General features: G+C 51.0%; 1 pseudogene; it reads left to right on the top strand.

Moving 5' to 3' along the window:
* Positions 1 to 12,003: 12,003 nt before the first annotated feature.
* Positions 12,004 to 12,992, top strand: LOC105827542 (annotated as a pseudogene).
* Positions 12,993 to 14,373: the final 1,381 nt, after the last annotated feature.

Raw genomic sequence — 14,373 nt, 5'->3', positions numbered from 1 at the left:
AGCTGGGGCCCAGGGGAGGGCTGTGGCCATGGCCCCGCAACACGATGTCCCCCTTTGGTGGAGATGAGTCAGGGACCACATCACTCAGTTCCTGCTGATACTGCAGCGTCAACATTCTCTGTGTCTGAGGTTAAACACGTGGATTCCCAGGGGCAGTCTGGCCTGCCACAGTCTTCACCCCTCTGGTTCCCGGTGTGATGCTTTGCCTGCTACTCTCCCTCTCCGAGACTCAGTTTCCCCATCAGTACCATGGAGAGGATGATAGTCCTGCAACACTGATTGTTGTGCATCACATGAGATAACACATGCAAAGCACCTCACACAGTGCTTGGCTCATAGCGAGTGCTCAGTAATTGACCGACATTGCTAATTACTGTGATAACTATAATTACTACCAGGGGATGCTGCCCGCACCTTTAGGCACCCAGCAGTACCTTAGACGCTAGCTCCGTCTGGTTTGGGTGAATGCCAGAGCATGGTCCTCTCTTCCTGTTCCCTGTCTCAGCCACGGAGCTCACCTGTTCTCAGGCCCTGCAGCCTGTCTAGTGTCCAGAGTGAAGTGTTACGGGCCCAAGAGAAGGAAAGATAACCAGTGACAGGAAGGACCACAGGAGGTTACGTCCATGCCTTGTAGACAGGTGGAGTTGGAGCTGGACCTTCAGGACACATGCCAAGATGGCAGGATGGCATTCCAGGGGAAGGGAGGAGCCTCGGCCAAGGTTCAGAGGCGGAACAATGCTTCCATTCCTTTTGGGTAGGCAGAACAGAGAGTGACTCATTTTGGCCATAGTGAAGAACTTGTGATGGGTCTGAGTTGTCTGAGTTGTCTGGTTGTGGCTAGATCATGGATGCCAGGGCTGGGGAACTCGGCCTTCACCTTGGAGGTGACTGTTTCTGAGGAAGGGAGGCCCTCGTCAGAGCTGGGCTTCAGGAAGCTCACACCGTCGGCCTGCACACAGGCGAGAGGCCCAGAGACCTGCTGCAGTCATCACAGTGATCTGGGCCGCGGCATGCGGCCTAGACCGCGGGCAGCAGGAGCGTGGATGGGGGATTCCACAGGTATGAAGGGGCAGGACTAGGAAGGTGTGGCAGCTGACTGGGAGTGGCAGGAGTGTGGGAGGACCCACCCTGACTCCCAGATGCCAGCCTGGGCAACTGGGTGCACGGGGTGGTCTGGAGAGGAGGACGATGGGTCAGCAGCTCTGAACACACCTTGCTGAGGCACCTGTGGGCTCTACATGGACAGTGGCTCTGTAGGTCCGGCCTCGGAGGGAGGCCTCAGGATGGGGACAGGTGTTTGCTGGCAGTCACAGCCCCGAGTCTGGCTGGCTTGTTGAGGAGGCGGGTTGAGGAGGGGAGGGCAGGACGGGGTGCTGGCTGTTGCTTGCCACTTGTCCCCCGCAGACTTGTCCCCCTGCCCTGGCACCATCCCCTCTTCTCATCTTACTTCCTTCTGGGCCTTACTGCGTCATTTCAGGGAACTTGGAAACCAGGCCTCGTGTCTTTAACTTACAAAATTATACACTCCAATGAGCCGGAAAGGGGCTTTTGGAATAATTCTATTGAAAATATGTGGGTTTTCGCCTTGAAATGATCTTCCTGAAATTATCCCCTTTCTCTCTTTATAAATATTAAAAAGAAGGAATCCGAGCTTAGTGCTTTAAATCTCTATTCAGGGACTTTCTCTTCTACCTCCCAGGAAAGCAACTAGTCATTTCTGAGGAAGAAAGAGAGGAGGCTGGCTCAGTTTCCTTGAACATGACACCTACTCGCCCCCCTTCCCAAATCCACCTTTCGGAACGACCCTGACCAGCCCCTCCTCGTCCCCCCACAGCTAAGCCAGGATCTGCTGGAATATGGCGTCCGTGTGGGGGTGTGAGACAGGAGCAGGCTCTGGGAAGAGTGGCTGGAGGAAGGTGAGGAAGGAGGGGGAGAAGGAGGCAGAGAGAGAAGGAGAGAGATGGAGACAGAGAGAGCCAGAGACAGAGACAGGGAGAGACAGAGTAAGAGACAGAGAGACAGAAATAGAGACAGAGAGAGACACAGAGGGTGAGAGAGACAGAGTTGGAGAGAGAGACAGAGACAGAGATAGTGAGAGACAGAGACAGTGAGAGAGACAGAGCCAGAGAGAGAGTGAGAGACATAGAGAGAGACAGAGGATGGATAAAAGAGAGATGGGGAGAGTGCGAGGGAGAGATACGCTGGAGAGAAAGGGAGAGACAGGCGAAGGCAGGAAGAGAAGGGCTGGGGAGAGAAAGGTGGAGACACGGAAATCCTGGGGGCTGAGGATTAAAGGTGAGAATATGGAGTGAGAGAAGGGGAGAGAGAGAGGGAGAGAGAGGAAAAGAAAGAGAGAGGGAGAGAAAGAAGGACAGAGGGAGAGAGAGGGAGAGAGAGGGAGAGAGAGGGAGAGAGAGGGAGGGAGCGCACGCCCGAGCACAGAGGCGCGAGAAAGTAGCACACAGATGCAGAGAGACAAAAAGGGAAAACATAGGAATAGCGGAACCGGGAGGGTAGGAGAAGAGACAGAGCTAGAGCAGAAGATGATAAAGGGAGAGAGGCCCACAGACTGGAGATGACACAGATTGACAGATGGGGAGAAAACAGCCAGAGAAACTGTGAGAGGGAGGCGGGGAAGAGAGACGAGGCACAGGGACACAGAGGGTGGACGAGGAGGCCCGGCGGGCCTGTGGACGGGCCTGTGGCTGGTGTGCGCCACGGGCTCCGCTGGAGGGAAGCCCCCCACTCCCTGCCTGGCCCCCCGGGCGCCCGTCTCAGTTAGGCGCTGACTGTGGCCCACAGAACGGGCAGAGCAGGCCCGAATTCAATGTCAGCTCTGCCAATCCTGCTGTGTCACCTTGGGCACCTTATTCAGTCTGTGGGGGCCTTGGCTTTCTCATCTGAAAAATGGGGATAATAATGCCTGCACCGCAGGTCGCTGTGGCGCCTGCGTGAGGCATCGCCTGTAAAGGGCTTGGCACGGCACCTGGGGATCGAAGATGCTCTGCCCATCATGTGGCAGTTGCCGTTGTCCCACCTAAAGCCTGAGGCTCAACTATAGTCCTGAGATCTCAGAACTGACCAGCGCCTACCCCAGAGATCTGGGGGTAAAAACCATGCCCTGAAGGCACCTTGAAAGAGGAAATCTGCATGAGAAAGGGAGTGGGAAGTCATCCTGGCTGGGAGAGTTCCAGAAACACTTCTCCAGCAGTGGGTGCAATACGTAAGGGGGCCTTGGTGCACTTTGCTGGTCTCCACCCCCCTGAAAAGGGACCTGGGGAGGAGGAAAGTGTGACCTTGAGCCCCTCGGGGCTTCTGCCTGCCTGGCTGACCCAGAGGGTGTTGCACTCCGTGCTCCTCTGAGGCCCGATGGTCAGGGGTGCTCCAAGTCTATGACTGTAAGCGACCTGGCCCGGGGGGTGGGGGGCACGGGGAAGGGTGTCCCCTGCTCTCCCAGCCCCTCCCGCCAAGACCGCGGCAGGAACAGAGGCCGCTGCCTTCTGAAGGATCTGTCACAAAGCGCCATGGTCGGTTACCGGTTACCACATGAGCCAAGCCCTTGATCTGCTGTGTCTGAGGAAACCCTTTGTTCCTTTCAAGTCTCTATTCTCTCTGCCAGGGCTGGTGCAGAGACCGAAGCAGTGAGTTTTCTCTTTTTTCCTTTTCTTTTTGGATTTTTAAAAATAACTGGCTTGTGCACGCAGGCAGTGTTCCAGAATTGGGTTCCCAGGCTGGGGGTTCAGGGCCGGGGACTCCAGCAGCTCCTTCACCCCGGGAAAGGGCTGGGAGGAGGGGGGGCACTGAGGGCTGGTGGGGAGGGAGGGCATACACAGGTGCCGCAAGACTCATGCTCAGGGGCCAGAGGTGAGACTGAAGAGCTCAAACAGAACGCCGGGGCTTCAGATCCAGGCTGCAGCGTCCCCAAGCGGGTCGACCCTGGGACATCTCCTTCTGGACCTCCGTGTAAGATTAGAGGCCACGGCAGAGATGACCACTCTCACCATTGCTGGGGCCATGCAAGACATTGTTCTTCAATCGCCCTTCCCCACGGAGTTTGGAAGAGACTTGAGCATCCTTTTCGACACGGTGCTCTGGTTAGCTCCTACCAATTGCATTTGGCATGCAAAACGAGACTTCCCTCCCTCCCACCCACCCTCAGACAAGATCATCTCCAAGGGACCAACGTGAGTGGGTATGCAATAAATATTTGCTAGATGAATGGACACTTTTTTTTTCCTAGCCCTTACTACTTGCCAGGCATTGTTATGAGTACGCCTCTAAACAGTGAACAAAACAAAGTTCCTGACCTCAGTCTAATGCGTGGGGAGACAGGCACTAAGCAAATAAGCAGAGAAATATATCAAATGTCAGGTGGTGATCAATGCTATAAAGGAAAATGAACAGGAGTAAAACAATAGAGAGTGACAGGCTGCAGGGGGAGGCACACATGGGTAAAGCGCTCAGAGGTCTTCCGAGGAGGGGACATGGAGCAGGGAACTCAACAAAGCAAGAGTCTCCTAAGATCCTGTCGCTTGAAGACTTTAAATTGGCTTGACTCTAAGATTCTAATTTCCTTGAGGGAGGTTCTGGGATCCCATGAATCTAGGAACCTATAAGCAAAATTATAGATTTTCACTGCTCTCATCTGCCGTGACAATGAGTCTAAAAATCTGTGAGTCTGAAATTCTAGGCTTCAGGAAGCATCTTTTTGCTTGAATAGACCAGGATTCATTGCCTACCCTCTCCCCACTACCCCTAGGAAACCGAGCCGAAAATAGAAACAGTCAAAACAACAAGCCATTCCAGCTCTAAGTGCCATAGTAAACAAATGGTCCGATGTTGCTGTGATAGTTTAATTGCGGCAGTTCCAGACAAGCCCATTCATGAGGAATCTTTAGTTGATGGAGAGGAGGGGTGAGCACCAAGGGAGGGGACGGCCCGTGGCTGGTCCTGGGGGGAGGTCTGCACTGCCGCTGCAGCCGAGTTGCACGCTCTGGGTTTTAACAGCCAAGTGCTGGTCAGCTGCATCAGATCCCTTTGCCTTTGGGGATCAACATGGTGGATATTTTAACTAGGGGAGGAAAGAAAGATTTCTTTGAGGAGATAACATTAGAGCTAGACCGGAAGACTTGAGAGCATGCCAGGTTGACAGAGAGCCAGGGAAGTGGGTCCCAGACAGGGAACAGCAGAGTCAAAGGTCCTGAGGTGAGCAGAGAGCTTGGCAGTTTCCCCAGGTCATTGGAGCATAGGACAGTGAGGAGATGAGATCGGAGGGGCTGTGTCCTATAGGGGTTTGGAGGTCCGGGTTAGGAACGTGGAAGCTACTGAAAGGTTTTAAACGTGATGTAATTTCATATGTAAAAGATTCCTAAGTGCTCCGAGTAGAAGGGACTATTGGGTGAAGAGTGAAACTGGATGACCAGTAAGAGACCGTGCTGTTTGTTCCGGTGAGAAATGATGGTAGCTGGATTTAGATAGTGGCAGTCGATCCATCTGTTCATCTATCCCTCTTTTTCTTTCGTTTCTCCATTCCTCCCTCACTCCACCCAACCATTTATTAACTGAACATTTATTAAGTGTCTACAGGGAGTCAGGTACAATGCTGAAAGTACGAGGATGAATTAAACATGGTTGCCAACCTAAGGAGCTTACAAAACAACAGATTACACGAAATTGCAATGCAACGGTATGAATGCTCCAGTCAAGGGATGCATGAAGCACCGAGAGAGCTCGTGGGAGATAATTCCCTGTGGCTGGGAGGTTGGGAAATACCTCGAGGAAGAGAGATTGATGTTTGAGTTGGGCCTTTTGAAGGACTCAGAGGAGTCGGACAGGCAGGAGGAGGGTGTTCCTGGCAGGGGCACAGCTTGAGTAAAGGTAAGGAGGTGGCACGTGTGAGCACAGCCTGTTCTGGAAATGTGTAGATGCCCGGGTGGGCTGCATCAGCAGGTGTGAGGAAGGACACCACTGGAGTGGAGTTTGGGTGAACTTGGGAAGAAGTGGTGGATATGCCCATGCCTGGGCCTGCCCCTTCCCGCTCGGCTCCTCCTGTCCCTGCCAGAGCTGAGTAATTCAATTAAGTGCCAGCTCTGAAACAAGATGCAGCTGTTTAGCAGATGTTGCCTTCCACCCCAGATGGAGGTGCATCTTGGCGACCGGCACCGCATTTCCAGGGCGTCTAATTTGTGAGGCTGCAGAGAGCAAAGAAATTCAAGATGTTGCCATTATTATTTAATAACCATCATTAATTACGCACCCCTTCCCTCCAGCATCGCTACCGCGTGTCACGCGTTCCTGCCGGATTCGGACTGGAGGCACACAGGCGGGCTGGCAGGTGGGCTGAGAAGTTGGCCTTGCTGGTTCTCAGAAAAACAAGAGAAGAAAAGGGAATGAAGAAGTTGCCAATCCACAAAGCTTGCGAGAACTTTCGTGATAATGAAAAATGACTTCTCTCTCATTTTTCGTGAAATGGGCACAAATAATAACTGCTACTATTGAGCACCTATTCAGAGCTGGGTGCTGTGCTGGGTGCTTCTCATACATTGCCTTGGATTCCCTGATCCTCCCAACGGTCGTGCATGGTCCCACCTCAGGGCCTTTGTCCTTGCTGTCCCCTCTGGCTGGGAATGTTCTTCCTCCAGATAACCACGTGGATAACTCCATGTTCTTCAGGTCTCAGCTTAAATGTCAGCTCCTCAGAGAGGTTTTCCCTGAACACCCTCCATAAAATAGTACCCCTCCATCCTTTGGGACCTACTTCCAGTGCGTTTTTTTAATTTTTTTTCCATTACTCAATTTGTGTATATTTGTTTAGTGTCTGTTTCTTTCTTCTAGATTTTAAGTTCCCAGGGGCAAGGATTTTTGTCTGTTTCATTCACTGTGGCCCCCTCCCCCAGCACTTGAAACGATTCTTGACACAGGACAGAGTTCTATAAATATTTGTCCAATGGGTGGATGGATGATCAATGGATCTCACTGGACATAGGAGAAGAATGTCAGGGAGATAAATCACTTTCCCAAGAGTTACACAGCCAGGGAGGGGCGAGCTGGGATTTGAATTCAGGTCTGTCTGATTCTTAAAGCTCTGCCCCTTTCATTAAGGGTTCTGTTTTTCGTCTCTATGGCACTTATTACTACTTAAATATTATCTGTCTGTTCATGTGTTTCGTGTCTGTCTCTTTACTACAATGGCAGCTCCATGGAGAGCAGAGTTCATCTGTTTTGTTCACAGCTGAATCCGCAGCCCCCAAGTAGTGCCTGGCACCCAGAAAGTGCTTCATAAATATGTGTTGAATGAAGGAAAGAAAGTCTGGGAGATGGGAGGCGGGGGATGTTCACACCCTTGCTGAGACTGCGATTGGGCAAGAGGGTGGGGAGCTCCAAGATGCTTTCTACTTTCCTAACCCCTCCCACATACACACGTCTTATTTAATCTTGGAAGAAAGGCTGCAAGGGAGGTATCAGTCAGGCCATTTTACAGATGGGGAAATTGAGCCTCAATCAGAGAAATGATTTGCCTTGCCCAAGGTCACCCAACTACTGTCAGAGCTGGGAATTAAACCTAGGCCTCCAGAGCTCATCTGTCATGCAAATGAGTCCCAATAATGCTTGCTAGCTGGTCCACCCAAAGGCAATAACCACCTGGCCAAAAGGTCCACTGATGACCTACCACAGCCTGTATTTCCCCTCAGGGTCCGCGGTGTTAGGGCCAATGTGAAACTCATGCTTAATTTGTAATTCCCCAGCTTTGTCCATTTGAGTGAAAACTTTCATGTTATTTTAACCCAAATCCCCCATCAACTTCAATGGAAGCTTTGAATCCATGAGGAAGGTCAGAAAGCATTTTTAGAGGTAGCATGGGTGCCCAATGGAAATCATATTAGCATATTCATTATCATCAGGGCCCTTTGAATGTGTTTTTGAGCTGTTCCCTTAAAGTGACTGGGGACAATGGCTCCTTTCTATTCAGGAATTCCTGGGCCTGAAGTGGGCTGTCGCTGGCTCCTGTGTGCTTCTCTGCACTTTCCAAAGGGCGCCAGTGAACCCGCGTTGTTTAAGTAGTGGGGAGAATGTCACCCACCAGGAGATCTGGTGGGGAATAAAGCTTATGTCTGAGTTTGGAAGAAATATCTCTTTGAGTCACTTAGGCAGTGGTGGTGGAACCCTAGGGATGGGCTTCAAAGGAGGCCGGACCCTGTTAACAGGAGGCCCCTGGGTGCAGCAAAGAATTGGGCTCGGGTCTGGGTTGGCTCTAGCAAGTGCTAGGATCACCTGGAGAGCCATTACCAACAGTCAGTGTCCAACACCCCTTCACCAGGCCATGTGGACTCAGATCTTGGGGAGTGTGGTGGGGGGCGCATCTGGGCATCAAGTGGTTTGTAAGTGGCCCCAGATGACTCCAGGATGGAAACAGGCAGCTAGTGCACAGAGAGGAACTGCTCTCTCCTCAAACCAGCGGGGAGGGGAAAAGAGAAGTTGTGGGTGGAGGACGGTGTGGGAGAGAGCAACGGGAAGTCCTCTGGGCATGTGTGGGGGAGAAAAAACTTCAGGGAAAAACACTCTTTTCTTTTTTTAAAAGAAAATTTCCAAGCTACAGAAAGTGGAGGGAACAGGACAGTGATCCCATGTGGCTGTTACCAGCCTCATCAGTCATCCACATTGAGTCCTTCCTGTTTGTGAGGTTTCCAGGTGTGCGCCTCCAGGGAGGCAATGCGTCTCCGCTGCCCCCAGGACCTTCTATAAAACCCCTGAGATTCTGTGACAGCAGATCCTCGGCGGGAACACAGAGCGCGAGCTCTCAGCATAGGACAAGATTTGACAGGAGAGCCAACAGCTGGGACACAAGTATTTTTGTATTAAGGGGAAAAAAAAGAGTTCTAGTTAAAAAGAAATCCCCACCTATTTGGACTAATTCCTCCTTGGTTCTCATGTTTCGGGACAGAGGCTAGGGGCTGCTTTCCCTTGATAGGACCAAAGAGGTGAGGGGATGTGCCTAGGGCACCCAGGCGGTGGCCACTGGGGGCATGGGAATGGCCAGGGGGGATGCCACCAGGAAGTTCTCTTATGTGTGCTTCTTCATTCATTTGACAAGGTTTCACTGAGCACCTACTATGTGTCTGATATCGTGTACTAGGTAAGGGAGATACATATGCTAGAGGAAGATGCCTCCCCATATGTAGCTTACATTCTAGTGCAGAAGATGACAATAGGCAGTAAGTAAAATTCATTGCACGTCAGATGGTGATACATGCCACAGAGAAAATTAAAGCAGGGAAAGAGTCTGGGGAGGGTGCACTGGGGTGGGTGGCCATTGTCAAGAAGGTGCCCAGGGAGGGCCTCCCTAGAGCAGACCAAAACAGGTGAGGGAGGGAGGCAGGGAGGAGTACTCCAGGTGAGGGGACAGAAAATGCAGAGGCTGGGAGTGGGAGTTCTCCTTCTAGGGGCAATGAGCACCCTAGAGTGGCTGGAGCAGAGGCACAGCTGGGATAGGCCTGGGAGGTGAGGTCAAGGAGGGGGGTCTGCAGGGAAAATTGGGGAGGCCACACTGTGTACAACCTTGAAGGCCTTTGTAAAGACTTTCGCTTTTCCTCTGAGTGAGAAGGGATGTGATTGGTGGCTTCGGGGCAAGAGGGTTGCGAGCTCTGGCTTGAGTTTTGACAGGAGCTCTCTGGCTGCTGAGTTCAGAACAAGTTGTAGAAGGAAGGCCAGAAGCAGGAGGAGGCTGTTGTGTCATTCCAGGTGACAGCTTGAACCAGGGTGGCTGTGGCCGGCTTGGTCAGAAGTGGTCAGTTATGGTTACCTTTGGAAGGTAGAGCCAATGGAATTTGTGGCCTGAAGGAATGTTGGAGATGAGACATGGAGAGCAGGCAGGGACGACTCCCAGGTAATGGATCTAAGCAACTAGAAAGATGGAGTTGGCATTTCCTGAAATGGAAACTCTACAAGAGGGGTGGGTTTTGAAGGCACACTCCGTTCTGTTTGGGGCAGGTAGATTCGACATGCCTGTGTACCATGAATGGAGCTCTCAAGTTGGCAGCTGGACATGAGTCCACAATGCAGGGGAGAGGCCTGGCCTGGAGTCCCTCCAGGTGGTGGGTGAGATCACTAAGGGCACGATCGCAGGTACAAGGGAGAAGAGAACCAAGGACTGAGTCAGGGTTCCTATGTAACAGGAGCCAGGCCAGGCCACGTCTCCTGGGCCTCCTCGCCTGGGGTGGACAAAGGGATGCCCTGGTGCTACGTCCCTCTCCATTGGCCACTTCCAATCCTTGGCACTTGCCCTGAAGTTAAGGTGAGGGTTGAGAGAGGCTCATTTCAGCTGAAAAGAGCAGAACCTGTCTCAGGTTAACTTGAGCCACAAGGGTTGTTGTGGAGCTACATGCAGGGATAGGCAGGCAGGAATTCTGATTGTGTGTCACAGAATGCAGTTTAGCCACTGGAAAATCATTCGGGACCCAGCGCTCCAGGGACTGAGTTGGTCCCTGGCCCTTTAGGAGCAGAGGTGTGTTGGTGTTCACTTCCTTCTCTCTGCTCCCCGTCTCTCTCCTGGAGTTTTGGCTTACTCGTGCCGCGGCACCTTCACATTTTTTTAAAAAAACTGTCTGATCTCCTAGAATCTTTAGCTTTTATGCATTGTCCCAACTCTTTGTGATCCAAATTCAAACTGGCAGCCCAATAGCCACCGATCGGGTTAGTTGATTGGGCTCAGCCCTGCTGGGCGGAGCTTCTGCACCAGGCGATATCATTGGCTGCTGGCCAGTCTGTATTTCGGCAGTCTTTGGGTCAGGTGACTGCTCCTGCTCCAATCAGGTGTCGTGGCACTTGTAGCAGTATTGGGTACGGAATCCAAGGTCAACAATAGCCCTGACAACAGTAACAGCAGCGTGGCATGTGGATTAAGGTGGCGTCTGGGTCAGACAGACTGGGTCTGGTCCAAGCCCAGCCTCCACCACTGTCTGTGTGACCTTGGGCAGCTCGTTCAACCTAACCGTACCCCCATCGCTGCACCTGTAAGTGGGAAATAATACAGTTACCTACATCTTAGCGTCGTGGTGAGGAGGATATAAGCTAATCAACGAAACGCTTATAGCACAGAATTTAATTAGGGCTCAACAAATACCAGTCACGATTATTGTTACTACTGGTTGAACAGTTCATCTGCACTAAATTAGATGCTTTAAAGGCACATTCTCTTTTGATTCCTCCCCAAATCCCAATGAGATAGGTTTTCTTTTCAGCCCCACCTTATAGATGTGAAAATGGAGGAACAGAGAAGTTACATGACTTATCCAAAGGTCCTTCAGCTACTAAGGGAGGACGTTGGGACACTCAAACACAGGTTTGTCTGGCTCCGGAACCAGTGGTCTTACTGTGCCCCCGACAGGGCATCAGCCTGGACCACATCCTCTGCGAGGCTGGGAGCAGGAGCCCCCCGAGGAGGTGCAGCACTCTCCCTGAACTCCCCTACCCCACTCCCAGACCTCTCTGCCTTCCAAGGAGATAACACCTAGTCCTTTAAATGGGACCCTGTGGAGTGGGGACTGCATGCCTCACTGGCATGGCTTGCAAAGGCCATTCCCATCCCTTGTCCTCTGTGATCCTCAACACTTGGATTATTTAGCAGAGCAGAAATTATTTCTTCCCATTTGACCGATGCAGAAACTGAGACTCACCAAAAGGATGGAACCAGGATTTGAACCCAGATCTGTCTGTCCTTCTCCTCCACCCTCCTTGCCGGGGCACTTGCAGAAGGGCAAACCTGAACTTGAGGGGGACGGAGAGACACTGCAGCCTCTTGAATAGAGGTGGAGTAAAAGCAAGAACTGGGGTCAGAACAGAGAACCTCAGGGCTGGAACCGGAAGGCGCCCCATTGAACTGGGCCTGTGCCCGCACGCTGCTTAGCAACGTAGCCAGTTCTGCAAGGTCTCCTACTTGTGGCCTGGGGTGAATTCAGGGTGTGCAGGATATGGAATGACATGAATTCGTGATGCCAGGTTAATTTCATGAAATGTGCCAACCTGAACCTGGGGCTTGGTGCAGGCTCCCCTACTGTAGGACCACAGAGGGTAAGGGGGTGTCTGCAGGCTCCTGGCTCACTTTTGTCACCTCTAACATTCACACACCAAGCACAGGCCTTGCCTCTGTTCCAAGGCTGTTATCAGGAAACAGTCCTTGGGCTTCACATGTGTGGGTGTCTCAGCACATCTCTGGGATCTAACAGACAAGGGTTTGAATCTCAGCCTTGCACCTTCTCACTGTGTGGCCTGAGGCAAGTCACTTAACCTCTCTGGGTTTCCGTTTCCTCATCTGTGATCCTCCCTCAATGTGTTGCCTCAAAGATCAAATGAGATATTTCCATTTAGGGCTTGGCACCGTGCCTGGTGTGTGGAAAACGCTATTATTGTTGTTTCACACAACACTAAAAGCTTTGGACGCTTGCTGTTGGCACGAGAATGATGAAAAGATTTACCTTTAGGAACATAAAAAAAAAAATACTAAAGGAGGAGGTCACGTCATGAAGCTGCAGCTGCTGCCACTGCTTCTGTGAGGTCTAAGCACGAGGCAACAGCCGTGTCCTACTGCTGCCAGGTAGAGAAAGATCAAATCATATTGTGACCAAAGAAGACCACAAAACTCTGAGCAAGGCAGAGCTAGTGACCAGCAACCCCAATGGTCCTTAGGAGGAGGAGCACAGGTTGCCAAATGGAGACGTTAACAGGAACTGCCCGTGCCCTGGGGCGATGGCCAGCGATCCCTGTGGGGAGCAGTTCAAGTCGGCCTTTTCCTGCTTCCACTATAGCTCGGAGGATGTCAAGGGGTGAGACCGTGTAGGCCCATTCTGGGCCATGCAGGGAAGCATGCAGAAATACCCAGACCTCTATCCCGGGAGGATGTGGAGGAGGAAGAGGAGAAGCAGCCAGCAGAATGTGCAGAAGAAACAGATTTCACTGAGGCCACTGCAACCAAAGAAGAGGAAGGGTTAAGTTCGTGAAGGCCACCAAGCGCTGGGGTCCAGTCCTTCCACTTCAGAGGGATGTGGACCTTTTGCAAAATGCCTTTCAATCACCTTCCAAGAAAGCATCTTTCCTTCCGTTGTTCTGTGCACTGTAATGTACGAAATAGCTGATTTTGATGATCGGGGTCTTGGCCTCGTGACATATATACCCTGAAAAAATGGGGTTTGTGTGTACGCGTGTTCTACATAAACCTGTCAGCAAATGTAGCCTCCACTTTTGAATTCTCTTTTTTCAGAGTGCCCTGATTTTTGCCACTTTGAAATAATGTGCAGAATATTCTCAGCAACCAAAAATCATCATCCAGGCATGTTATTTGTGAGTAAACTGATTTATTCTGATTCATTATATCCTGGGTAGTAGCTTTTATACCCCTTTAGGAAATGAAATCAAAACAAAAACATCTTCCTTTAAAAATGCTGGGGTTGGCTCATTCGTAATAGAAGAGGCCAGATGGTCAAGTACTCATTTCTCACAAACCATCTCGACCTTGAGTATATGCGGGGTACTATACTTCATTCCTGATACATTTTGGTTTCCATTTCTGCATTGAGCTCCAGGTTTTCTATGTTTGGAAGGTGGAGATTTGGACCCTCCCTTTCCAGGTGAAGGAAAAGGCTGGTTTTTGCTGTTCCCTGTTATTCTGAAAGCCCTGGTTTGAGGCCCATGTTCAACTCAGATGCAATGTTCTTGAGAGGTGAGGAGCTAATTTTTACCAGAGTAGTAGCCAAGGGAGGAAATGGTGTGAATTACATACTCAATTAAAAGGAAACGTGATTTCTACCCGAAAAACAATAATACAAAAGGAAAGATTACTTTAATGAGAGTGTGGAGGACACATCAGGAGAGACAAGACCAGTCATGAAACATCTCTGCTAGGAATGTCTTTGGTAGTTGGTAGCAAAAACCCCCAATGGTGGAAAAGATTTCTAGTTGGTGCTCAATATCCACATTCCCCTTCTTCCTTCAACAGAATCCCTGATTTTAAGCTGAGCACATGGCATCCTGGAATAAAGAGTATAGTTTCCAGCTTCCCTACCGTGTCCTAAGTATGGCCATGTGAGTTTTGGCCAATGGGAAATGTTGTGTGTGACTTCTAGAAAATGTCTTAAAGGGACCTTACTTAACTTCCTCCTCCCTTCTTCCTTGCTGGCTGGAATTTGAGATGTGACGACTACATCTCAAGCACCCATCTTGGACCATGTGGTGAATTAAAGATGGTTGTTGATTCTTTGATCCTCCTCTCTTTGAGGGGAGGAGACTGTTTCCCCTGTAGTTGAATCTGGGCTGACCGGTGACTTTTTTGACCAATAGAATATGGTGGAAATGATGCTATGCCAATTCTGCGCCTAGCCTTTA

Source organism: Propithecus coquereli, unplaced genomic scaffold (genome assembly GCF_000956105.1).
Source record: "Propithecus coquereli isolate 6110/MARCELLA unplaced genomic scaffold, Pcoq_1.0 Scaffold122, whole genome shotgun sequence".
In the NCBI taxonomy this organism is placed as follows: Eukaryota; Metazoa; Chordata; class Mammalia; order Primates; family Indriidae; genus Propithecus; species Propithecus coquereli.
This window is presented reverse-complemented; position numbering and strand designations above follow the sequence as displayed.